The sequence below is a fragment of the Osmia lignaria genome, chromosome 16, assembly GCF_051020975.1.
Source record: "Osmia lignaria lignaria isolate PbOS001 chromosome 16, iyOsmLign1, whole genome shotgun sequence".
NCBI classification, from domain to species: domain Eukaryota; kingdom Metazoa; phylum Arthropoda; class Insecta; order Hymenoptera; family Megachilidae; genus Osmia; species Osmia lignaria.
Genome location: NC_135047.1, coordinates 1,981,251 through 2,007,234, shown reverse-complemented (window position 1 = coordinate 2,007,234; position 25,984 = coordinate 1,981,251). Strand labels below are relative to the sequence as shown.

Genomic DNA, 25,984 nt, shown 5'->3' with positions numbered 1-25,984 from the left:
ATTAACGTGTCTCAAACTAAATAAAACGATTAAACGATGAATAGAAATGAGAGAATTATGAAACTTCCTTTTCTTATGATGTATCATTACCGAAAACAGTCAGAAATGATTATGCAGCGTCCTATTTGCAACTAATACCAAAATATCAGAGTTTCGTAAACGAAGTTCAAGAAAGTTAACACCACACTCGCGTGATAATGTCGATTCATCGAGAAAAATCGAAGGAGTAAAATAGAAAAAAGAAGTAAAAAGGGAGAGGATGTTCGAGCTCGATAAAAGACACTTTGTGTCTTCGTTTCTCCCACGAAAGAAGCTCTGTTTGAAATATTCCCCCCCAGCCATGGTTCATAAATCACAGCCTTGTCGATGAATTTTGTTTCTTGAATAATTTCAAGAACACCGGCTCTTATCGGAAATGCCTTCTTCCACTTTTCACCTGTTCCTCGTTTATTGGGCAGCTGGAAACGATTAGGCGAATGAAATCGGGTTTTAGGAAACGACCAGAGGACAAGACTGGAACGGTTTTTCGGCTCGCGTTTCTGGTTCTTGTCGGTAGTCCCGGCTCGACGATATAATACGAGGAGCAAAGAGAACGACGAGAAAGAGGAACAGGAACAGCAGGAGGAGGAGAACGAGTCGAGGCAGCATTCTTTAGCCACGACCTCACAGAGAAGTTCGACGTTTATCACGAATCTACCATTTTAAGGAAAACAGCATTGAACACCTTTGTTTACGACAACCTTCGAGCCTGGAAACCTTCAACCCGTTCGCTGTCGGATGAAATTTTCCATCGAAAATCATCGTTTACTCTTATTTTCATATTCGCTCCACTTCGACCAAGTCGTTTCGGAGTTACTATTCCGGGATGGTAGGTATCGAGGGTGGTTTCACCCCCTGAAACTCGAGTTAGGGTGGAATGGTCGAATTTCGATTCATCCCGGTTCGGCATGGCGTTTTCACCCGACTGTCTCGAGAGTCGGGATAACGTTCGGCGGCGGGTTCTTCGGCTCGGCTCGGTTTTTTTTCCCCTTTTGCTCGGGAGAGCAGGAAAAACGAAGGCGTACGAAGGGTTGAGGAGAAGAGAGACGAGAGTGAGAGAGTCGTAGTCGAGTCGACTCGGCGTTCTTCGGCCACGGTCCACGAGCAACGACACCATCGCCGTGCTACGTTTTTGCCCGAAGCGCCTCCAACAACCCCTCTCGCTCTCGCTCTCTCCAACCCTTCCTCCTTTCACCATAGGACACCGTCTCTCTCCGTCCTTGTTTATCTATCCTCTTTTGCACGGTCGCGAATGCTTTGGGAAACACAAGGCGACAGAGAAAGATAGAGATCCGCGCATGCAGACACCTGCAGTCCGGCTCCGAAAGCCGACAGAGATACTTGGAAGAGAGTGAGAAAGATGGAAAAAGGTCGGCGCGTAAGGAGAGGCAGGATGGTTTGAAAGAGAACGAGAGGGACGGGTAGATAGCCGCGGACCAAAAGGAGATGCCAAAGAGACGACGAAACGAAGCAACGCGAAAATGGCTTCCGAACGATACTTGGCCAGGGACTCTCGCCAATTTCGAGCGAAATTACCCAGGACCCGTGGCGCGCATTGCTCGCACACCGGCTCCTCTTTCCATCTCTTTCTTCCTTATTTACTGTAATTTCATTACCCCGCGTTTTGCTTTTCGTATACCGCCTCCTCGTATCGTTTGCTCTTTGCATGAAGACGTCATTAACCTTTGTTTCGTCTTCGATGCCTAGATGCACCGCGTACTTCAAATATTGGCAACCGGTCGTTTATTATTAATTTTGTGAAATTAGACGGGAGAACTAATTGAATTATGCCGTGAAAGGATAAAGCCAGGAGTCGTGCGTGTAAAAGCAGCACAGGCTCTCTGACACGAGTTATTAACCCTTTTGATAGTAAAGGTTGAATATAATTGTCGGTCGGAGAATACTAACGTCAGAAGTAGTTAGTATAGTAAATCAAAAGTAAATCTATAAAATTAACAAGTATTTGTAACTTAAAAACGACTAGTTACCTTTGTACTCAGCTAATGCTTGAATTGGAAACAAAATGAAATATACGAATCAATATTTGCTATATCGTGCTCGTTAAGCAACGCTGGAAACATCATCGAAGTTAATAGCGACAGGTGAAAGCAACGTTTGAAAATAAAATGATCGTTAAGTAAGATAGCTGGTTCACTCTAACGATCGCGTTTTCCTCTCGTCGTTTCGCTCTTGGAAACGTATGTTACGTTTAACGTTCGCGTTTTTCTTTTCTGGATACGCAATTTTACGCGATTCCGATCGTCGAATAACGATCGAAGCGTGCCAATTCTTCAAGATTCACCGTGAGAAATCCTTTCGTAACACGACACCGAGTCGAACTCGGATTTATTCGTCGGGCGTGTTATCGAAATTCTGGGCCAACGTCCAACCTACAACTGTGCAGAAGACCGAAAGCCTAGGCGAAAATAGCGAGCGGCAAGCCAGAAAAGTAAAGCTACGCGTAGAAATAGAGAAGGACGTGGTGCGCTTAGGGTCCGGTTAATTATCGTGTAGATTACAAGAAGGCGACAATTAAAGGCAAACGAGAAGAAACATTGCTTCCGTACAAGGCACCAGCTGTTTTACGCATCAACCATGGAATTCGGTCGTTGTTTCCATTCTTTATTTTTTACGATTGTCGGTGTTACTTGCCGTACACAAGTTTCCTCTAATTTTCCACGATCACCGAGTGAATCACTGCGTTAAAATAGGAGGTTAACGATGCTCTCAGACGGCGAACATCTCAGAACCTATGAGAACGTTACGTTTCTAAGTGAAACTAGTGTTCTTTGCAAAACTGAAAACCAAATCATAATTGATATGAATGAAAATTTCAGTTTTATATTCAAATTTTTTAGAAAATAACCAAGTTATTCGGTAATTTCAACATCACTTCCACTGGAACCAAGTAAAATATTTTCTGATTTATAAATAATGATGAGATTTGATTGGAAGTCAAGTAAATCAGAGTGAAACTTGATTTTCTTTAAGTTTCCTATGAATAATGGTTAAGAGCGAGTATCCTTTAGAACCGTCTTGCACGATCATCGACGAGGATCTGCCACGAAGGAAAAGGAGCACAACGACATTTCCTCTCACCATCCGCTACGTTTCTACGCGTCCGAACGAGGAAACGTCACGATGCCGCTGTGAATCATCGTTGGCAATCATGAATCACGTTGCCCTTCGGCGAACCGAGTTTCAAAGCAACAACGGTCACCGTATAGTCACCTCAGCGAGGATCTGAGCACCGGTAGGTGGGTCTTCTACGCGAAGGGATATTCTACGATGGATGATGAAATATTTTCCCCCTAGCGGCGGTATAATTAACCCTTAGGGTACTCGGGTTAACCTGGACGCAGGTAAAACGGTAGGGGTACCGATCAATTCGACTCGTGGAATTCTGCTTTCGAAATGCTCGACGAAGAGAGCATTAGTCTTCGAAACTAGCGATGGCCGATAGTGTTGCAGATTTTCAACTGACTCGGTCGTTGAATAATTACGGATCATTAGAAAATTTTAATCTTGCCAAATCCTTGATAATTTTGATAAAATCGTTCGAAATGATCGGTAATCAATCACCAGGCACGATCTCTTATTTGACCGATAGCAAATTTTGCTCAGACTTGAAAACAGTGACGTAGCTTGCGTGTCCGGTGCCCGGGTGCGCGGACACGACCGATAAGATTCTTCATTGTGTTTGTGTATATTGCGTGTCGCGATACCGATTCGCAGCGACGCGATACATCACGATTTAAATGTCTCTTGTAACACGGTACTTTACGTCACGCGGTACACCATTGCGTAACGAATGGCTGGAATAAAAAAAAAAAAAATAGGCAAAATCTATACTATAAAATTGGAGGCTGTTATTGTTATGCAACGCGGACAGCCTGCCGTTTAAACTGGCGTGAAATACGCGCAAAATATATTCTTTTTAATTGGAATTTCCCTTCTCTCTCTCTGCTACCTCTCTCATTAAACGCAACACTGCTCGGATCAAAGGTGATTCTGATTGATTATAGCAATCTAGCTGAATCCTAGGCGCAAAGTACCCTCGATTTGTCATTGGATCTTGAATACGGATTAGAAATTCGTTTGATTACAGGTGGAAGAGATTTTTTGGTTAAAAGAAATCGATTGTCACGGGTGTGAATCGAGTAACGTCAGAAGGGGAAAAAAAGGAATGTGAAGGAACGCATAACACGGCTGAAACCAGACGAACCGCAAAAAAACTGGCAAGAAAACTCGCAAATTTCCATCGACCTCCTCCACCTACGTCATTCTACAGGATTGGAACTCGCAGCGATCGATCTCAGATCACCTTGCCCAAGGTCGATCATCCTTCCACCGTGTTACTTGTCCCTAGAGAGAAAGATTGCTCCACTCCTCCAAAGGTCTTAGAAATCTAGCAAACTCTTCCTCCCGCATCATTTTTCGTATTTTTACTTATCTCTCTGAACATGGATATTAAAAAAATGAAAATTATCGAGCGACCATCCGAATCAATAAAGAGAAAGTTCGTTTTTGCCCCGATACGTTAAAAAAATTCCACCTCGCAACACGTGTAATACCTGTCCACCCCTCCTTCTCTCATTCTCTCTACCTCCCTCTCCTCTGATTCGTACCGACACAGTTCGGTGTACAGGCTGTACCAACCACACGAGATACGTATACATGGGTGATACAAGCGAAACGTATGCGCATGTACATATGTGGATACGTGTACCGAAGCTCGACCGCGATGAGAGATGACTTTCTAGGTAGGAGAACATGTAAAGTCAGACGATACGATCTTCTGATAGACCTGTGAGTGTCACATGTCCGTGATTCGCGATACCAACTGTGTACCCTTTCAAACGCATACCTACTTTAGCGTGTGCCTTTTAATTTGTTGGTAAAACGCGAATTCAAAGTAAATACCTAACATGGTAGTAAATATTTGAGCATCCAATAACGAATCCTTAATAGAAACTGGTTGAATCGTAACTCATCGCTTATGAAACAAATAAATCTATGAAATTTTCCAAAAAAAAAAAATCAATTGTTTGATTTCACGCTAATTACCATTACTCTCTGTGTACACGAAACGACCAAACATCGACGAGCATATGTAGAGGCGAAACGCGCGTGCCCTCGCTAAACGCATTTTCCTCTCTCTCTTTCTCTGGTTAAGTGCATCTGCACAATGCACGCGTGCAGTTCACGCACACGCGCACACCTCGCGCCCGACCATTCGTCGTTAAAGTCATATGTACACTAATCCGAATGCGGTCGAGCGTGCATCGCGCGAGTGTGTACACATTCTCACGAATGTGTGTGGTGGAGTATAAAGAGCCACTGCAGGAACAGAAGCGGCGACGACCCGACGATGGTAACGACGAGTAAACATACGAGCGAGGCGGAGGAAGAAAGACGGACTATGTGTAAAGCAACGAGAATGGGCATTGCGAAGGAAAGAGGAGACGAAGAAAGGAGATGTTCTTCGTATTCTCTCGGGCAGCTGGAGCAGGGTACATACCTAACTTGGGTCATACCGGCACGAACGCGATAAGTGTTCCTATCGGTCGTCCAAAAGCTAAGGGGGAAACGGCTCGTGGAATTCGAGGCAGGGTGGTCCTCGAACACCGTCGCGTCGCACAGACAAATTTGGTCGATAATTAAAGATCGTTTTTTAGCCGACGAGCAAGAGCTTAACCGCGATTGTTTTCTTATATCATTCGTTCTGCTAATCGCTGTTATTCTTTGTTTTCCTTTTTTAATATTGCAATTTTCTCAGAGTATATCCTTCTTTTTCTAAACATTTTGTGGGCTGAATTATGACAGCAACCTTGGCCTTTCGAAATCCAGTTTGTCCGAGAAAACTCGTAGAAACGTGACCCGCACTAAAGTGAGTTAAGTATCTCAACACGCTCATTAATTAATTCGTCGCCTCTGCGAATCGAATTATTCGCATCGATACCTAAACATTCATCACCGTCGGTATCGGTGCAATCTATCGAAAGGCAACGGGAGATGATGAATGTTTCCTACGAATTGTTCCCTTTCGCCTAGCCACAATGATAAATCGATACACAGGCTAACCAATCCGCCCTCGATCTTGTACGACAAAAATCACAAACGATACAGTTCCATGACGAAACGTTTGCATCGCGACTAATTATCGTTCTTCTATGGAAATAAATTACATCCAGGTGGGACGTTTACTGGTCGAGTTCATTGTTCGAATGATTTACAACTTTGCAGGATAGCACGCGACGTAACGTCATCGTGGAGATTTTCGCATAACGCCAGGATATCTCGAGAATCAAATCGGGAACTACCAATCATTTGTCGCGGACAATAAATTCGTGAAGATTCTTATTTCGACTGGTTTTCCAATCGCGAAACGCACCCCATAGATCTGCACCGTGATTCTGGCAACTGGGATAGACTGTAGTTCTATTCGAAATGAAATTTCTGATTCTTTCACGAGTGTAATTAACGAGAAAAAAAGCAACAAAATTTGTAAACTACTATATCTGTGTTAAAATATCGTTGGCACCGTGTCGCGATTATATACACGTACGGTAATTTGAAAATTCCGTGTTGACCACCAATGATTTACGATACATCTATAATCGTGAATCACCGTGTACGGGATTTACGAGCCACCGATTGGTGTAATAACAAAACTCCATCTTCCAGTCGACGCAACGAGAGTTGGTCACTTTTCCATGAACGCGTTTCCCAGTGAAATTCGCGATTTAATGCCCTCCCGGGATTCTCGCGCCGGAATTATCGCGCGGAGAGCAAAGGTAAATAAAACTAATTAACGTTTAGGAAAACTGAAGTGTCCAATTATAAAACGTTGTTAATTGTTACGGCAAACATGCTCAATTTATATAACGGCACACCGTTGGGGATCGTTAAAAAAAAAAGTTAACACAATGACCATTACAGTGGAATAAGATTGTTTTAAAACTTTTCTTATCTTATTAATGTAATATTTCAATTTGATAATATTAGATTCACCGGTGACCCCCAACGCGTTAATGAACGATCGTAGTATATGAAATACGATTCACGATTTATGAATGAAGTTGAGCCTCGTGATCGTTTAACTATTTATAAGCAGCACTTCATTACGACGCTGTATTATGCAACCTCGAAGAACGAGCCACGAATGCCACCACCACGCTCGAGTTTCTTCTTAGCTCCTTTTCTTTTGTCATTCCGTCACTGATTCTTAACCCTTTCGGTGATAAATACTTTCGTTCAATCAACACGAATTTAAATGAATTTATGGAAAAATGATCACCTTATTTTTGCTTGAACCATCGGTTACATGACACTCGGTATAAATGATAGATATGAGTGGAATAATTTAACGGGATGGCGGGGATAGTGGAACGATCTTGCGACAAACGTCTTTTGCATGGACAATCGAGGGAGGACCCGTGGTAGCTGCTTTCTGGAGCATCGCATCCGGATGTCCCCCACCTTTTTCATTTCGCCTCGTTTTCTTACGCTCCGAAACGATCTCTCTTCCCCTCTTCTTCCTCGTTCCCGCTCGTTTATCAGATGCCGTTTCGTATCGTCCGCTGACCCGCTTCTTCTACCATTTTCCTACCGTTTTACCATTTTACGCGCGAGTGTGCATAATCGACGACACCGGTAATAAATTCGCGATATCGCGCTATAAATCTCGCGAGAGGCAGATTATCTTGCGCACCGACGGAATTCCACGCTCATTCGGTATCGAGCTTTTTATCCGAAACGTACGAGCTCGATCGTAGCCTTCTCTCACGAGAGGGGGTGGTATTTTCGCGATTAACAGTAATAATCGCGATCCTCGATCCTTGAACGTACGATCGATCAATCTCTCGATAACAATGAACTTGATTCTTGTTGCACTACCGGCTAACGGTTCTCGCTCTTGAGCAACCGTGTACCAATGAATCAGCTACCGAAAGCAGTGATAAAATACCCTGTTTTTATTCATTTCAATTATGAGTTGGAGCCAGCAGGTAGCATCGGAATTTTCAATTTTCACTGAGATCAATATTATACCGACAGAATCGAACGGCTCGCGAAGACACGGTTCACCGACAATTAATCCTCGATTAAACGTATCTCGCGCAGAACGATGGTCGACGAGATCGAGCCAGAGGATGCTGGCGACCTTGCACAAGCCATGGTTCATAAACGGCGCCGCGTTTATACGACGCTATCAAACAGCGAGTCAAGGAAACTCGTTGCGTGTTGCTCGTAAGATATAATTCTCGTTTCGCGGATACGAGTTCCGTACAATCGTTCTGATGACCGTTTATGCTGGTCGCGAGCAAAGTTCCAAGCATTTCGAAGAAACAAACAGCAGCCAACTCATTTTCTTTTCTTTTTCAATCTCTACTATTGCTAATCATCGATCGATCGATCGATCGGATTCGAAATGGAGGAATACGAAGAGTCAACGAGAAATGGATAACGATAACGTTTCTCACGGATGGTCGCCGGGAACAAAACGAATTGCGGAAAATTAATAGGGGGAAGGAGAGGCGAGGAACGTTTCTCCTGGAGCTCTCTCCGCTCTTCTCTCGAGTCGGAGTCGGCCGTTAAGAGCGGCGGAATACCTGAGAAACGAGTTGGAAAAAAACGCACGCTGCCGAGACCGAGGTGAAGGAACGAGTGCACACAAGTCCCTTTTGCCACGAAGAGCAACGCGTTTCACGATGCGATGAAGAGAGTCGAGGATAGCAGCAGGTCTATAGAGAGAAACCGATGGGGTAACGAGGATGCTTGGACAGAAAGGAGAGACAAAGAGGAGAGAACGGGTTCGACCGCACGCTGAATTTTATCCGAAACTCGGTACGATCTTACCCCTTCCATCTCTCTATATCTCTCCTCCTCTTTCACCTTACCATTCGACCATCTTTCTGTCGTTTTGTCTTTTCGTCGTTCCTTCTGGGACTCCGGGTTCCCTTTTCTTTTTCTTTTTTTCTCTCCCTCTTCTTTGCCCTCTTCTGTACGAGACTACATCAACTCTGTTGCCTGAACGAGGACGAAAAGAGGAAAATCGTGGTGCGAGCGAGAGAAAGTGAACCTCGCCGACGAATCTCCATGCTAACAACGAGAACCCGTCCTAATTATTCCTCGAGTGTCGGTAGGAAGATCGTCACCGCCCGCAAAAGAGGGCGAGAGAAGCAAAGATATAAAGGGAGAGGGAGATACTCGCTTGGTTTAAGGAAAGAGAGAAAGAGAGCAAGAGTAGTAGTAGTCGTTCCAGCTCGTGGCAAATGAGCGGCACTCTGTATCGATCACCGGAGGTCACGACTCTCGGATAGGTAAATGTGTGAACATACATACACCGACGCTCAAAAGTATTTTATCGTACGCGGAATGAAATAAACACTTATTTCTAATAATTAAGATAACATTATTGCGACTTTATCGGTTTTCCTTAAGAAACGAACAATTGTATGGTCATCTTCGTTAAACAATTTTCAGAGAAATAATTATTCACTGCGAATGCGGCATATCTCGGTAATATACGTAGATAAAACTTCGATTCGCGTCACACCTGTTAATTGACAAATGACAAAATTACCTGTATCGCAAGGAAAACGTCTCTCATGCATATGATACAAGTAATCAACTTTTGAACAGTAGTGTATATGGATACGCGGAGGTATGCCGGATAAGTGTACACGCGTTTATAGCGATTGCCAGCGTACGTCGAGAGAAACGAAGGAAAAGAATGAAAGGAAGGAGAAAAACGGACAGGTAGTAGACTAAGCAACAACTTTACGCTGGTTACTTGACTGAACTCGGCCTGTGTTCACCGGTACCGTAGTTCTCCGTTAAGGTACTTCCGTATACAAACACGAGCGGGTGCTTTTTGTTTAACGATACATCATCGAGGATGGTGGAACCGTGGAACCGTGCCGGACGAGTCGTAGAATGGATTGCATTCTCTTTTTCACGGTGGCGAACGCGACAGTCCTGGCGACGATACAGAGAACGTATCTATCGAACAATGGTCTCGATGTACGCGTAGATATACAGGGTGTACCAGCGATAAACTGTGTAACGTTATTTCGATACGCGAATTGTTGGCCCATTGAATGCAGAGGTAAAGAACGCAGGTACATATCATAAGATAATCGGGGCACATTGGTACGGCAAGTGTCCTATGTGACAGGCCATCGACCTAGAAAGCACATTAGCCGTTGGTTGGCGAGCTTGTCAACTATTTAGAAACGATAGCCCGCGTTTCGAGGGATCGCGGTTCCATTCCGTATCAGCTAGCTAGCCACCCGTTCCTCCCGTTCCTCCCAATCCTCGCTGTTGGCTCTCCTTTGGCCGGGCTGGTTTCGATCGTGCGAACAAACCATCCGTAGCCCACCAACCAACGATGGAATCGTGTTCCGTGAGTCCGTCGGGTTTTGCGCGAGAGAGCTGCCGCTTCTCTTCCTCTGGCCTCTACCTCCCCTCGTAACCGTCTCCTCCCAAACCCCCTACCTCACTCTCTCACAGAGTATTGAACGAACGAGCACGAGGAGAGGAACCAGGAGAGACCAGAGGCAAGCGACGACCGACAGAGATCGAACGAGAACGGCACGAGCGGTGGAAAGAGAAAGAGAGAGAGAGAGTAACGGATAGAACGCGCGCGCGAAAGAGAGAGAGAGAAAGAGGAACGACGACGAACCTGGAACGCGAACAGGAACACGCGAGAGAAAGATGGAGGCAATGCGAAGCAGGGTAGCCTGCCGGCATACACAGCATAGCCAGAGAGACGTGTCGGTTCTGTGGATCCCTCTTGCCACGTTTCTCTCTTCCACCTTTCTTCTTTCTCCCTCGGTTGTACGCTAACTTCACTCTCTCCTACTTCGTCTTTAGCCTTTCGCGTAACTCTTTCTCTGTCTCTTCAGCTCACCAAGCTAGTCTACCTCCATCCAGAGCGCTAAAGTCCTCTCTGAAATGCGACGGTAACACCCTCCCTCCCTCCCTCGCTATCCTCTACCTCCACCTCCTCCTCCTCCACCTCTTCTGCCGTCATCCAAAGCGTCCCTTTTCCTCGCTCCACGGATCCCGGTCTGTCTTCCTCGATCTTTCGCTCGTTCCTCGTCCCTTCCCACAACGACCCCTCCCGCGGTCCAATCGCGGCCCTCCGTGCCGTACAGATTACAGAACGAGTGAAGAGCAGAAACCCGGTGCGCGGGCGAGAAAGAGATCCATCCCACGATGAGAAAGACAGTCGGATAAGAAGAAGAAGAAGAAGAAGAAGACGAAGATGAAGAAGAAGAGGAGAGATCAGGACTGCGTCGTCATCTACTCACCGAGTCGATGTTCCTCTCTTGCTTTCTCGCGCGCACGTTCTCGTCCGCTTGGTCCCTCGCGCAACGACCAAGAACCCGAGCGAAATGCCTGAGTTTTTACAAGCCGACCGAACAGAAGACTCCAGAGTACCGCGGACGAGCTGACTCCGAGCCGAGAACGATGATATCCAACACCGACCACGTTGTACGGATCGAAAGTTTGCCAAGCCGCCCCCACCGTGTCACCAAAAGGGAGAACCTTCCAACCACGAGGACACCGGGGACCGATTCGTAAGAACCGACGAGATAAGCTGCCGATCAATGATCGCCGGTGGAATTTATGTGTCAGAAGAGAAGTTTGATAAGATAACAGCGAGGTTCGAGTGTGAACAGTTTGCTCAGCGATGTACCGCAACCCTCGAATAGGGTAATTAGATTAACTTGGACGAAGAGCGATGGAAACGCATTGGAGATCGCAGAATTCTGAATGAAAACTAGAAAACTCTGTTTCTGATGGATAATCTCAAATGGTAATCGCGAAATTAACACCGTGTCGTTCGAAGCAATAAGCCGGTTAAAAGCGAGTCAAAGCGAAGGAAACGTAGCATGGAAGAAGATAATGGCCAGTTAAGAGTAAAACAATCGATAAGATTGAGAGAAGAAGAAGGGGGCAGGCGAAGCGGAAACGGAGTACATAAAGCGAAAAGCCGGCGCATCGTTGATCCGGAATACCGAATACATTAATCAATAACAAGGGGGCTGGTCGAATAAAATGAGAACAGGAAAAACGGAGAGCTGTTTCAATGGGAGAAGAACCGCGAGATGCCCCGATACAACGTAGAAATTCTGAATAGCAGCGTTAGTCAGTCTCGTTGGTTCAACGCTTGATATGTCGTAATTAACGTCGGTCCCTGCTTGATTTTTCTTTTCTTTACATTCGCTACGTCCTCAACCGTATTTTATCTACGAAACGATCCGCGAAACCACGGCTGTACACAGTTCCAGCTTGCTTTGCGGTTACGCTTTTGCTCTCGATCCTTTTCCGCCGTTATCGAGCGGCAAAACTTGCAGCAACAAGAATGCTCCGAAACAAGGATTACTTTCAATCTTAAAAAAAAAAGATCCTCGAATGCATGGAGAAAGCTTCGATTTTCCCGAGTTTCACGATCTTCCGGAGGTTTCCGTAGGCTAGCACGCATTCGTCGTTTACCAATATCCGGCTGTCACGCTTCGAAACGGAGCGTAGCGCCAAGACAAACGCTCCTCGTATTCTTCCGTTTTCGAAGCTTGAATAGCAGCACGGAGGGCCAGGATATCTTTTGGGAGGGCCGCAAAAGGACGGCTTTGGGGTTTCTTTTTTCCAAGCAGCTGCCAGCGAACTAGGATCTCGATGTGTGCGCGCGTGTGTGTATGCGCGCGCGTGATTGAGCTTCGTACAAAGACGCAAGGCAAGAACATTTACGGGATAGTGTAAGTTCGTGCGTGTGCCCGCTCGTGTGGCATGAATCCGTGCCACACATGTATCGAGTTTCAGGAGGCACGTTAGGCGTTACCATCGACCTTCTTATATGGAATCGCGTGCGAGCAGGTACCTACTGGGTGAACAAAAAGTAATGCTCGTGGTTTACAGAGGTGATTCTTTGATACGAACATTCGTAAAGAAACCTAGCCGCAAGATTCATCCATTCTCTATCTCGACAACAGACAATATACGTTTCAACAAAAATGTTTCGATAAAATTTATAATTTAAAATAAGAAGCTTGAAGCCAGTCATTTTGACGTTAAAGAGTAATTATGGATCAGTGACAGTGTTTCTTGACGCAAACAAGCATCTAAGAAATGGCCAAAGGGAATAAACTAAGGTGTCGCGGAACGAATAATTGGCCTAGCTGCCGCGTAATCTAATGCGTGTATCACTTTTGAACCAACAAACGGACGACTCCGTTATCGGCTTCATCCGTCTCGACACAGGCGGAGAAATTAAATCGCTCCAGTTTCGAGGTTCGCCGATAATTACACAGGTTGAGCGAATTAAATTGTTCCTTTCGATCGCGTGACCGGTATTATAGAGATTATATGATAATTAGATAAACAGCGCGATCTCTAAGCTCCGGCTTCGTTACGTCGGACGTTATGATACAGTAGAAGGTTGATTATCCGAATTAATTGATTACAAGAGTGGCTGGATAACTAGGTTTACATGTTAAAATATAATTCATCACACACATTATGTGTATATTGCTTATTATCTTTATCTCTATACTTTCTTATTCTTTATATTATTTCTGAAACGTTAGTATAGTTACAAGCAGTCTCCCCAAAAAAATTGTAAGACAATCACTCTCGTCTCATTTTCGAAATAATTATTTTCACACCACCTGATGTTATTCTAATTATAATATTCATTCGAATAATTGAGACCTCACTCTACGCAGACTGAGCAAAGATACACCGATAAAGAAACGCATATCGCAACTCATGCTTGCTTATTATTCAACAAAGTTGCTGTTGAATCCTTTAAATGAAACCTCAACTTTATTAATTGTATCGATAAGATTGCAAAATAATGCAAGCAAAACATCACGGACACGAAAGGAAAGATACTTGATGCAACGGCTAAAATGTCGAGAAACGAGTGTACGTTAATTACTCACGTTAACTGCACTTTGACTTCCTGTTCGCTCGTTTCTCGTCTCATCAAGAACGAAAAAAACTTGTCGCGTTCGTGCACGAAACGGATTCCGCGAGCACGATGCGTCGTTATCGTGAAAAACGAATCGAATGGAAAACCTTTATTACTTTTCTATCCAGGAATCCTTAGGTAGCGTCAAAAATTATATCATTTTGGTTTGTTACCATGGAATAAAGGACGAGATTTTCCCCGATGAAATGTAAAAATAATTCACAATCGTCTCGCGGACCAAGACTTAGTAATTCACCGTATAATTGATTAATTAATCTTAATCAAAATAGATTACGGTCGGCGTAAGGACGTTAACGGTCGTACTTTTCAAGCGATTAATTAAACCGTGCATTAATAATTCTGGATTCCATTGTTCCTTCTGTCCGTTTCTCTTTCTCACCCTTTAACGGCGCAACATTGTCACCCCGACCAGTGACCCAACACGCCCACCCGCTCACCATCGTCATCCACGTTTCACCAAACTCACGTGTATACGTATCGCCGTGATTCGAACCGTAGAGTCGCGCGTTGCTAAATACATTCTCGTTTATTATACCTTTACGTACGTGCACGATCACGATCTCACACTCGTCGCCCTATTGTTCCATTGTACCGTGTAATATCCGTCAGCGATATCTCGAACCGTGTCGTACCAGCGGCAAGGTCAATGCAATAAATGCATCGAATAATCATTATTTTAAGTGAACACCAGACTCGCGATTATTGGAAACGAGCGAGAAATCTTGCGGAGTGCATTTCTGCAACGGTGCATACGAAATTGCATTGGCATAGGAAAATTGAAAGGATAAATAGGTATTATAAATTATGAACCGTTTCGTGGATGATCCTATAGTTTTTTAGGGCACGTCAAACAGGCTGTGCATAACAGGGTAGTTGATCGGTCGGGCTGGTATCGATCACGCGACAGCTTCGGTGTAAACGCGTTTCTCCCCTTTCTGTGCGAGGGGCGACATCTAATGTCGTAATGAATCGATAGACATCGTTAACCGTTACGAGAATTCGATTATCACGAAGGGTACTGCGAGTGTGACACACTCGGCTCTTCGTATAGTTTACCTTCGTGGATGCGGGTACAAATTTTTCCTCGACAGGTCGCGTTCTAGGAACAGGGTTCGCGCAATCATTCGGCCGCGCCAATTTATTCTTCGTTGCGTGAAAAAGTTCGCGCACCGTCAGCACGTTCGTACTGTTTTTAAACGCGCCGGAAATAAAAAGTGCACGCTCGGCCCTTGCGGAACAGATCGGAAAATATACATACGTGCAAACAGAGAGATACCGTTGGACGTAGAAAATATTCGTACAGGGATCAATTTTTTTTTTTTTTTCGAAATTTCTATGATACATAGATTGCAGAAAATCGGGTGTTCGGGTAATTAAGAAAATCTACTTCGGGAAAATAAGAGGGAAACGTATGAAACGGTTGGAAATTCGAAATTTCTAAAAACCATGGATACCCGGAGACGTAACGAGCGGCAACGCAACTGTCGCGTGTCGTCGTGAATAACGACGTCGATATAATCGGGGATTTTCGAACCGGCGCTACCGTGTAACGACCAACGTGACTACGGGCCGTAACAAAAATTTCAAGCATTACGCAATAAATATGGAACAAAAAAAAAGAGAGAAAGAATGAATGGCATCGCTGCAAACAAAACGAATTTCGTGAAACACGTTACACACCCGCTTTTTCCTGTTTTTTTTTTCCTTTTTTCACGGGAAATAGATACCTGTGATTCGAAGTTCGATGGGTGTACACTCGTTTTATTGCGGGGATGTATAACATAGAATAGTGCTAAGATAATTATATAACATTCTATGTAATTTTTAACGCTGAATAATTGAGTACCAACCATTGCACTTAGAAGACCTAAGTGCTCGAGCTGTTTACAAAGACAAGATTAGTCGAATCGAAGAATCGTGAAGAGACAAACGTTCGCTAAACGAACGAACGAAGATGTACCGCCATGATTACCGACAATACGTCTCATTAACATAATAGCGAGAACGAGTAGCGGTCGGAGTACAGCGAGCAGAGGACTTGACTCTGCCGGGTCATTGTCATTTAAATCGCTTTTCGACCGAAACGTCTAACGTTTCAGCGTATTCATCAAAATAGTTTACACTGGTTATTATAGTTCAAAAATTACGGCTAATAACACGGATTATTTAATTAAACAGAGAGCGACTGGTACAACTCTACGGACGTATAAACGAAGCAGAGATTTGAAGCCGGGAATGAAGTAGACGCTTGTTTAAAAACGATTATTTCACCGGTTAAATAACCAGCTATTTCCTTCGGGATTTTATCGGTCTGAAATACCCGGGTCTACGGATCGCACAGTCTAATGGCACGTACTAAAACTGCCTACGGTCACTCGACTTCGAGAACGACCCTAACGGAGGCGGTCCTGAGGATTACTAACGGTAAACGGGAAACTTTTGAATCTCTCGTAACCGTGTAACTATTCTCTGTACGATAGCCTCGTCGTTGTAACTCGAGCTTTTACGAGCGCGTTTCTCTACGCAAGAATTCGTTTGAACGAGAGGATCAAATTCGAATTTTCCCCCTGAGATTTCCTTAAACCTTTCGTTAAGTTGTGCTTCGATTAAAAATAGGAGACATCATCTCCGATCATGAATCACGATGATTGTTTGGTAATTCAATATCGATTAATCGAGTCGTAGGCTCGTTTCCTATGAATTCTCCGTTAATGTAACGATAAATAATTACGAAACCGGTGGAATAACGAAATACGTCATAATTAACCGTTAAACGCGTCATTACCGAAATCTGCATTCACGTTCGGAAGTAATCGCTTTAAACGATGTAAATGCTTTCCTAATTTGAATTCCCTGTAGCGGCACGCTCGGAAAGCAACTTTGCTAATTTGCACCGTGCTGATACATTTTACATGGGGGACAGGCATTTATAACTTGAACGCAAAGTTACGAATACCGTAAGCAACTCCCGCCATCAATTGCTCTAGTTTCGCGTGACATAAACTTAATCTAATCTAACCAGCTGATTGTCAAGGGCGACTTTCGTATTATTTATTTGAAAGTTGACTCATGGGGAGAGTCGCCCGAATGATTAATACGTGATTTTTTAACGATCAGTACGACATAAGCGACTCTACCCTGAGTATACTACTAATTTGATAAATGAAATTGTTCTCTGTACCTTTGTTGTCGTCCGCCGGAAGTGAGCGTCCACCCGTTCGCCGCTTTTCCTTCCTCTTCTTCCGTCAATTTTCTCCACACACAACTCTTTCACCCACGCACCAAAAGAGACCCACGTTCGATCACTGACGAATCGGACTCATCCTTTCCAGTTTTCTCTTCTCCGTCCTTTATCGCGTCTCTGTCTCGCACTTGCCCTTTGTCCTACTCCGTGTGGGCCGTACGTACGTCTCTACACACGCGAGTTTCTCTATCCATGTGTATCTGTATATCACAACCAGCCTCTCTCACTGCCTCTCTTTGTATTCCCACTTTGATTATTCTTCTCTCTCTCCCTCTTCGGCAAACACGATCTCTCTGTCTCAATTTCTCGCCGGTGACGATTCTCTCTATCACTTCTGCCCTCTCTGCCTTCCTTTTTCGCCAACTTGTACGACGTTGTTGTTCGAGTTTCTCGTTTCGTTGTGACCGTGGTTTTCTTCTTGATTTCACTGGTTTGCACAGAAATCGAATTTCCCGAGGAACCGCATAAAAAGGAGGAACAGCTGCGATCACGGAACGTCGCGATCAGAAGGAGGCGACATTTCTACGCGGTACGGGTAGCGGCGACACGCGATTTCGTGCAAACCCCGAGAGAGAGACCGGTGAAAGGGAGGGGCGGGGAGAGAGGGGGAGCCGAGAGAAAAAGAAGAAAGAAAGCCGAGCGCCGTCTATAAGCCGGCGAACGGTGAGTTTTCCTTTCCTCCGTACTCCGTTACGACGAGCCTTAGCTTAGCTGTGTTACTGCTGCTGCTGCCCTTCTCTTCGTCTTCTCGGCCGAGAGAGCTCCAACGGCCTCTAAACAATGAATACAATACACCGTGATGGCTGACGTGCGGACAAAACGCGCGCCGCGAACAATGTCCCGCGAAAAAACGCGCAAGGGTTCTTCTCTGCGCCGCGACGCCACGACAAGAAAAAGAAAAAAAAAAATGAAAAAATGGAATCGACTAAGGATCCAACGGGGGTCTGTGCTCGTTACCACGCGATACAGATGGGTAGAAAAATAAGGAAAGCAGTCGTAAGACGAAGCGGATCGCGTTTCCTAACGACTTTCGCGTAAACACGCGAATTCTCGTCTGATTCACCGGGCGCCGAGGAAATTCTAGGCTCGCCCCTTTCCGTTTTGTGTTATCTCTTCACCTGACGATAAATCGCGGCTCTTACTGTCGCGACGTTCCGTTACAAATATCGCGAGAACTAAATCCGATCTCGGTACAACGCGATTTCTAGTTTTCACAGTGGTTTACGGTAAAAAGTCCGGATTTTCAGCACGTACAGACTGTTCTGACTTCGCGCCAGAATGCGACACACGAGGGAGGCTAGAGGTTTTCGTTAAAACGATCACTGCCCCGTTTCTAGGATCAAGTTTTGTCGGAGAAACACGGCACGTTCGCGAGGAACACGACACGGAAACGGACGAGAGGAGAGCAGACGCGTTTCCGTGTGTCACGAGGAGCAGCTCCGAAGCGGATCTAACGACCGGTGCTGCCACGAATATCGAGGAACGATAATGCCTTTGTCTCGTGGAGAGGAAAAATAACACTTCACAGATGCGCCAGCGGTTTCCAAACCGAACCGTCTGGTTCGACTACCTAACCAATAGAAAATGATAATTCTTGCACCAAAATAATCATCTATTTATTGAATAACAAGTAAAACATTTAGCGTTAATTATCGTGTCGGTCTGTTCGACCGTACTCGCCCACTCTAGGGTTAAAAATATAAAGAATCCACGAATGCACAACACATATTCCATCGTTTCGCATAGGAAAACGATGCGTACGATTTATTTGCAGCTGTGTAATTATCCCGAATATCTTGCACGAAGCGTTGTTTCGCGCGTGTGTCATCGGCAAAGAGGGCGTTATATAGAGTTCGCGGGCAAACGAGAGCGGGAGTAGACGGGTTCGCTATATAGTTTCCAACGCTATAATACCCTTCGTTTCTAACGCGGAACGATTAAGTAACGAGGCGAGCTTGTACGAGTCTCTCGTTCTCCCCGTGCACGAGAATAAATTCACCCTGCACGCCCCGCGTGAGGATCGATACGCACGATTATTTCGGGAACTCGCCCCGTTCGTTCGTTCCTCGTCGCCGTCGTTGTCGTCGTCGTCGTCGTCGTGCGAGCGAGTTAGCCGCGCGCGACAAAGAACGAGAACTGTGACAGGGACGGACCGACATCCGATGGAAAGAGAAAGAGTACGATACGAAAAGCGGAGAAAGGAAGCGAGCTAGCGAGGGAAAAGAGGAGGGAAAACGAGAGAAGATAGAAAGAAAAGGGAGGCGCCACGTTCGAGAAAAAGAGGGGTAAAAAGGAGTCGGTAGGAGGCCAGGGTGAGATAGAGAGAGGGAGATGGAGAGAGACCCTTTTTGCCACCCCTGGAACGAAGGCTCTGTATAAGAGGCTCGGGGAAAAGGTCGAGCTAGCACGTAACGTCTCCTCGTCGTAGCGAGCGCGAACGTTGAACGTTTTTCAACGACGACTAGGACGATCGATTTCCATCGAAAACGTGGACACAAGCACCGCCGCACACCACCGTCAGGCCTCGGTCTTTCTCTGTTCGCAAAACGAGTTCATTCGACAGCCGAGTCCCACGATACCACGAGGCCGCGTTGCGTGACCGAACACGAAGCCCCGTCCGTAATAAGCGGCTGAGAATCGTTCCAACCGTATATACGCCAGTCTTTTTCCCTTCGTATAACGAAATACGCTCGACATGTAACCTCGATCAATTTACGGGGCGTCGTAGGCAGATAGAAAATTATGCTCGATACCTGGCCGTTTAAACGGCAACAGTCGCTCCCGTATATCCGCGATACTTTCTGCGTTAGAAGAATTACAGTAAATGCTCTTTTAAAGAACGCAGAATTATCCTTTTTCTAATTTTCTACATCCCCCGGATAAGTGTCGTGCCGCGGCTTCAAATCGCGATACTTAACGGGGTATTAATGTACACGCTAGTCTATCAAACCAATCACTTTTCCATTCGTTTCTGTCTTTTTACCAATCGAAACGAATTCCAACGATCGGAGCCAGCCGAGAGAGAGAGAGAGCTGTTAAAAGGCTGCTCCAAGTGAACGGTGTATCCTTTCTTCTTTTTCTTACTTTCACACGTCATAGGCGAATCGATTTTACGAGAAGATCGCGAGCCAACAATCTTTCCCGAGATGTGTTATTCGAGGAAACTGCGCGTGGTTGGCGAAACACAGTTACGAGCCGCATTTTCGTATCGACTACTGGGCCAAGCGATGAAACAAGGTCGACGCGACGAGCTATTTATCTAAAACGGTGAAATCTTCTGAAACGTATCTCTAGATACGAATACTCGATTCCCTAACGGTGATTATAAGTCCTCTCGGTAATTGAATTGCTCCGAAACTAACAACTTTGAGAAAATTTATCATCGCCAGCTAGGGCTTAGCGATATTTCACGAATCGATTGAATTCCATAGCAAAGTTCAGATTACACGGCCAGTTGGGTGACAAACATTTATTCATTCACGAGGCGTTCGGTAACCGACTTAAAGGATTCATAGATTCTTTATTCATGTATGCTAATTGCGCTCCACGGATTACGCCGGTTAGTCACGAGATTCATCAACGTTGAAGGGTTAACGCGTCGTTTACATTCGCTGAATCTAATGTTTCCTCGTTTCTGTGCAATTGTCGTTCAACCAATTATCAGCTGCAAGACCATTTAAACCGTACACGTATGCGAACGCTGACTTACATACGTTGATCGAGCAACGGCGACACCGTCGTCTCTTCCGTCATTAGTCACGTTTCGATTTCGTAAGACTATCGATCCTTGCACGGAAAATACGCCCTCTTTGTCTATTTATCATCTTCCAACGGATACCATTATCGTCTCAACGGAGAACGCGAAAATTTTACCGATAACTAGGCTAACTCTCGGTATCTAATGAATCAATTCAACGAGTTCGATAAAAAGAGACAAAACACGCGCATGTGTATCTGGTTTTAATACGTGGGTCATCGATGCCACGTATCGAAGATAAAAACAACCGTGCGTTATGCTTTGCACTTGCTATCTTATGTAGGTAATTAATATAACATTAAGACGAAGAGTGAATCTACGTTTCCACGTGAACTAAGAACTATTTTAAAGCGAGGAGACTCGACGAGTTTACTTTTTCCTTCAGCTGCGTTCAAAGATCAGCAGTAAACTGAAAACCGGACGTTCACGAGCGAGCCAGGTAGGCTGATCGAAACAATCAGCCACGACACAGCTTGAATGACCAAGGGAGGTAGTTCTGTCCGAAATGTACTTCGACGGGGATATTTTGAAACTCTGACCGTCAACGCTTAGCATTTTTCTTGATACTCGAACACTGAATCGAGCAGTGATCGTTAACGACTAACTAAAGGAAACAAATTTCTATATGTATATAATGTAAAATAGAAACGAGAAATTTGTGTTTCTTTGTTCAATAGAGATTGGTATCCGATCGTAGAGAAGAAAGAAAGATTCACCACAAAGTTACGCTCGAAAAGATCGGCAGATCGGTGAGAAGAAACGCGGAAATGAAGCGTCTGCGTGAAAAGGCAATCGAGTGTCGGGATAACTGTTTCTCGAACGTTATCGATCTATTTGTCATCGACGTAAGGTGCACCCGAGCCGAGATTACGACGCGGAGGCCGGAATTTTGCTAGAAAACCAGAACGCGGCTAAGCATGGCCGAATGAGAGGCTATATCTCGGTTTGTACGTCCTTCCGTTGCGTTATCGTTTGACCGATCCTCCCCTCCTTCCCTCGCTATCTACACGGTTACCTATCCATCGATAAAGACACGTACAATTCGATGTACATACGATTCCTCGAACCGATCTCGTGGCAGCAAATTTGGTTACAAATTTAGAACGTTTCGCGAACACCTGCCAATTTCTGTTCAAAATCCGATCCGCCACGTTTCCTCGCTACTTTGAACGCTCGCAACACTCGAAAATATATCACCGACGAGTAATCCGTTATTTAAGGTCCAAATCGACCCTGCGGAATTTAAATCTATAGCTGTTTCCCTGCTCCGAAACGGATAGAAGTCTAATGGTGGGCGTTTCGAAGATTTCAAACGAAATATCGTTGAACATAAGTGTTCCATCGAATGGAAAGTCTGAAAAATCGTGGAAAAGAGTAGAATCTTGGTAGGAACGAAGTCCAGTCGGTGGTATCCAGTGGAGCGGCACTCGGCGCAAAGAAAAGAAGTGCTCTCTCTGCGAGAAGTCGCGAAACGGCGCGTATATATCTCGTTTCTTCGCGTCGATTTAGGTCGTTAACGGTAAAACGGCGTTCGCGCTCGCGAAACCAACGAAGACCCGTTACGACGACGGCTCTCGATTTTGCTGACGTTAACCCGTGATTGCTCGTGGTAATTGCACCTGCACGAAAATTGCGTCACCGTTGCATCGCGTTCAGAACGCTCCAACGTTTCCACGATCCTCCGAACCGAAGACCCACGTTTTCAATCCCAACCTTTACATCTCTTTGTCTCTACCCTTCGATTCCACGATACCTTTTGAAAGATCCTCACGAAACACCGATGCCCCCGGTTCGTTTTTAACCAGAAATTTCGAGTGTTCTTCGGAGAAGAATGACAACCGTTAATCGCAACGAACACAAGCGTCATCGATGCTAATCTCTCAGATGTTTCGAACGCGATCGACGAATCGAACAATGGAATTCGGTACTCCAAGAAACACGTCCAGACTACTTTTTCAAAGATTTTTTAAAATGTTCTTGACTCCAATAAAATATTGTTTATGGGCAATAGTAATCATTCTTATATTTAGATAATACTTTAACAAGTTTCACGTTTTTTATCCCATAAATAATTCCTCTCAATTCATTATTTTTCTATGACTTTTTACACTATGTTAAATTTTCATTAACCCTTTAGGGACGGAGCGTTCCTAACCGAGCACAGAATATTATTAATTTAAAATAAAAGAAATAATAATTCCATTCTTCAAAGAATATATTATAAATCTTTATTTTTTACGCTTCGAGCCGCGTTTTGTATCAAGAATATAACTCAATATGTATTAATTATAAATTACTATGACAATTATGTTTGAACACATATGCGTGCATCGTCCGTAAGGGGTTAAAAAATTCAAAATCCTCGAAGCCGATCAATGACATTATTTACAGGGATAACCTAACATTCATTGTTAATTGTGGTGCATGAATTATCATATCTTACCTAATGAATTTCGTTGCTCCTCGTGTGTCGTATTTAACAACCGTGAATCTTCCTTGCACTTTTCCCGATCGTACAACAGAATCAGACGAGCACAGTATCGAATAAGATCGAAGGAACACTAACGACCTCACCTATCGATTTACGATCTATCGATTTCCTTATTCACCGATGCACAACCGTCTGTCACAAGCTGACATATCAACGATACCCCCCCCCCCCGTTGCGTTTTTTCCCCCCGGCACCACTTATCAAACGAACGAACAACGAAACAAACTCGCGTGTTTCACAAATAAATAAATATTTTATTATTCCCGTGTCTAAAAGTGCGGCTTCGTTTTCGTCGGTGCTCACCCGTAGTTCTCTTACCTACCGTTGTCAAATACTCCGTTCGCGTGTCACGTCGCGCCTAACCAGCCTGGCTGCACCTTCGATTCGACGAAATTGTAATATCATTCCACGTCTCCCAACACACGGGACGAGACCTTCGACAGAAGACCTTCGGTTGTATGCGTGAGGGACGCGCAGGTAAAACACGGCGTAGAACTGGCAATTTCGGGGCCCGGAACGAACTGAAGAAAGGCACGGAACAGACGAAAAATATTGTATCGGCTCCGTTCGTGTCCCTCCCGGGTTGGTGGCGTCCCGAAGAAACGAGAAGCCGTTAAACGACGATCGCACAAAGGACAATCGATGCCCTATCTCTTTCTCTCTCACTCTCTCACGCTCTCTCGCTCTATATCTCGATTTTATACATATTATACTATCACTGAAGACTCTTCGTCGCACTAATTTCACACAAGTTACCCGTGAATCACGCTACGAACCACTTATGCAATTTCGTTATTGTCGATGCCGACTCTTTATTTCTTTCTCTACGTATTCACTCGCGCCTCGACACGAGCTTGTTTGTTTCTATGAACGGTACGCCCGTCTATCGATAGCGATATAATTGTTTTGTTCGTTAAACTTCACGTTGTCCGCCCAAACGAATTGTCGTGATCGCGTTATTTCACGTCCGTACGTCGCGGGCGCCGATGGCGGAATGAACCGGTGGCGCCGCGAGCGCCGACACAGGCGCCCTCGCGAACTAACCCCAGTACCTCCGACTCCGGCTCCGGCTCCGGCTCCGACAGCAACACAAACACCAAGCGAATCGTTACCAATACAGAAACGTACCCTATACCCGGTACCCGGTTGCTTCTCTCTCATCGATGCCAGAAATATACGCCGCACGAATACACGGAAAATGAGTCGGATCGTACGACAGCTACACTCCGCCGAATCTATAATGGATATTCGCACCGACGGACCACCTGGCCCGCCTCCCCTCGCTACAACCTCTAACGGGTGTCCGATGGATTTTCAAACACACCAATGATCATGCAACTACGTTTTCTCGTTAAACAACGATCAGCTACTCTAACTTTCTTGAAAGAGTTGTATCGTTATGCATAATTGTAAATCTGTAATTAACGACACGGGTTATTAAAGATGAATAAATTGCGAACGTTTATGCAAATATTATGAAACAAATTATTTCATTTTCTCTTACGTACCATGTAGTTTACGTATTCTGCTTTTTATACCATCATCGATTACGCTCCAAAGTTTTTCAATACTATGTGGATTCGAATCACTTGGAACGTCTTAAGTCGTGAATCGTGAGTCTTGACAGGTCTTGAGTTTGTAAGGTTTCGATAGGTCTTGAAAGTCTTGATCAAGACTCTCAAGACTTCTGGCTTTCGAATAAAATTTCAAGTTCGAGTACGCTCGAATCGCTTGAAAAGCCGCAACAGAGTGTAGAGAACATACATCGTTAGTATCATTTGGATGCACCCTGCTATTTTTCTGGCTATGACTCAAGCGACGAATTCACGAAGGGTTCGTTTCATCGATTATACAGGGTGCTACGAACTTTCTATTACACGGTTATAATCAAGAAAAATTGATTAATGATCGTTACTAGGTGATACAACATTCTAATTTATAAAATCTTCATTTTCTCCGGAGTATACCTACGTTAAAAGTTACGTTGCTGCTGATTTCGCTTTCGCCTAGTGCTCTTTTGTGCGAACTCCGGAAGAAGAATCGAGGGTTTCTAACGGGTGTCTTCTAATTCATTACCCTTTGGCTGGTTTCAAACAATAGCTGACGATATTAACGAGTTAAAGCTAGTTCAATGTCCATTTAAATCAAATACAGCGAAAGGTTGAAATGATTCTCACAGGAGACACGTGTATAATTGCATTCGTTAACCTCGATATCGATGAAAATATTTACGTAGCTCTTAAGAAAAGCAAAGTGAAACTTCCACTTTACTTCCTTCCTTCCTTCCTTCCGAACATAAGTTGATTATTGTTACGGATAACTGCGAATAAGATTGATGCAGTTACCTCGTTACCTTCTTGTCGTAATCGTAATAAAAACATCCAGTGTTCTCGAACTCTGCTCCCTGTAACTACGTTAATTGGCTCGGGAACAGCCCCTTCCGATCCACCG

The 25,984-nt window shown here is 44.7% G+C and overlaps 1 protein-coding gene across 23 annotated transcripts in view; it reads right to left on the bottom strand.

The window, feature by feature from the left end:
- Positions 1–24,921, bottom strand: part of LOC117600892 (bromodomain adjacent to zinc finger domain protein 2B) — a 93,859-nt gene extending 68,938 nt beyond the window's left edge. For 6 of the 23 annotated variants that reach the window (XM_034316928.2, XM_034316930.2, XM_034316931.2 and 3 more), the window contains exons 1-2: positions 23,486–24,911; positions 17,223–18,058 (exon numbers count right to left, since the gene is read on the bottom strand). The gene's annotated coding sequence lies outside the window, so the exon portion shown is untranslated. Of the gene's footprint in view, positions 1–17,222; positions 18,059–23,485 lie in introns of all 23 variants that reach the window. The other 17 variants (XM_034316923.2, XM_034316924.2, XM_034316926.2 and 14 more) reach the window with 9 other exon arrangements.
- Positions 24,922–25,984: the final 1,063 nt, after the last annotated feature.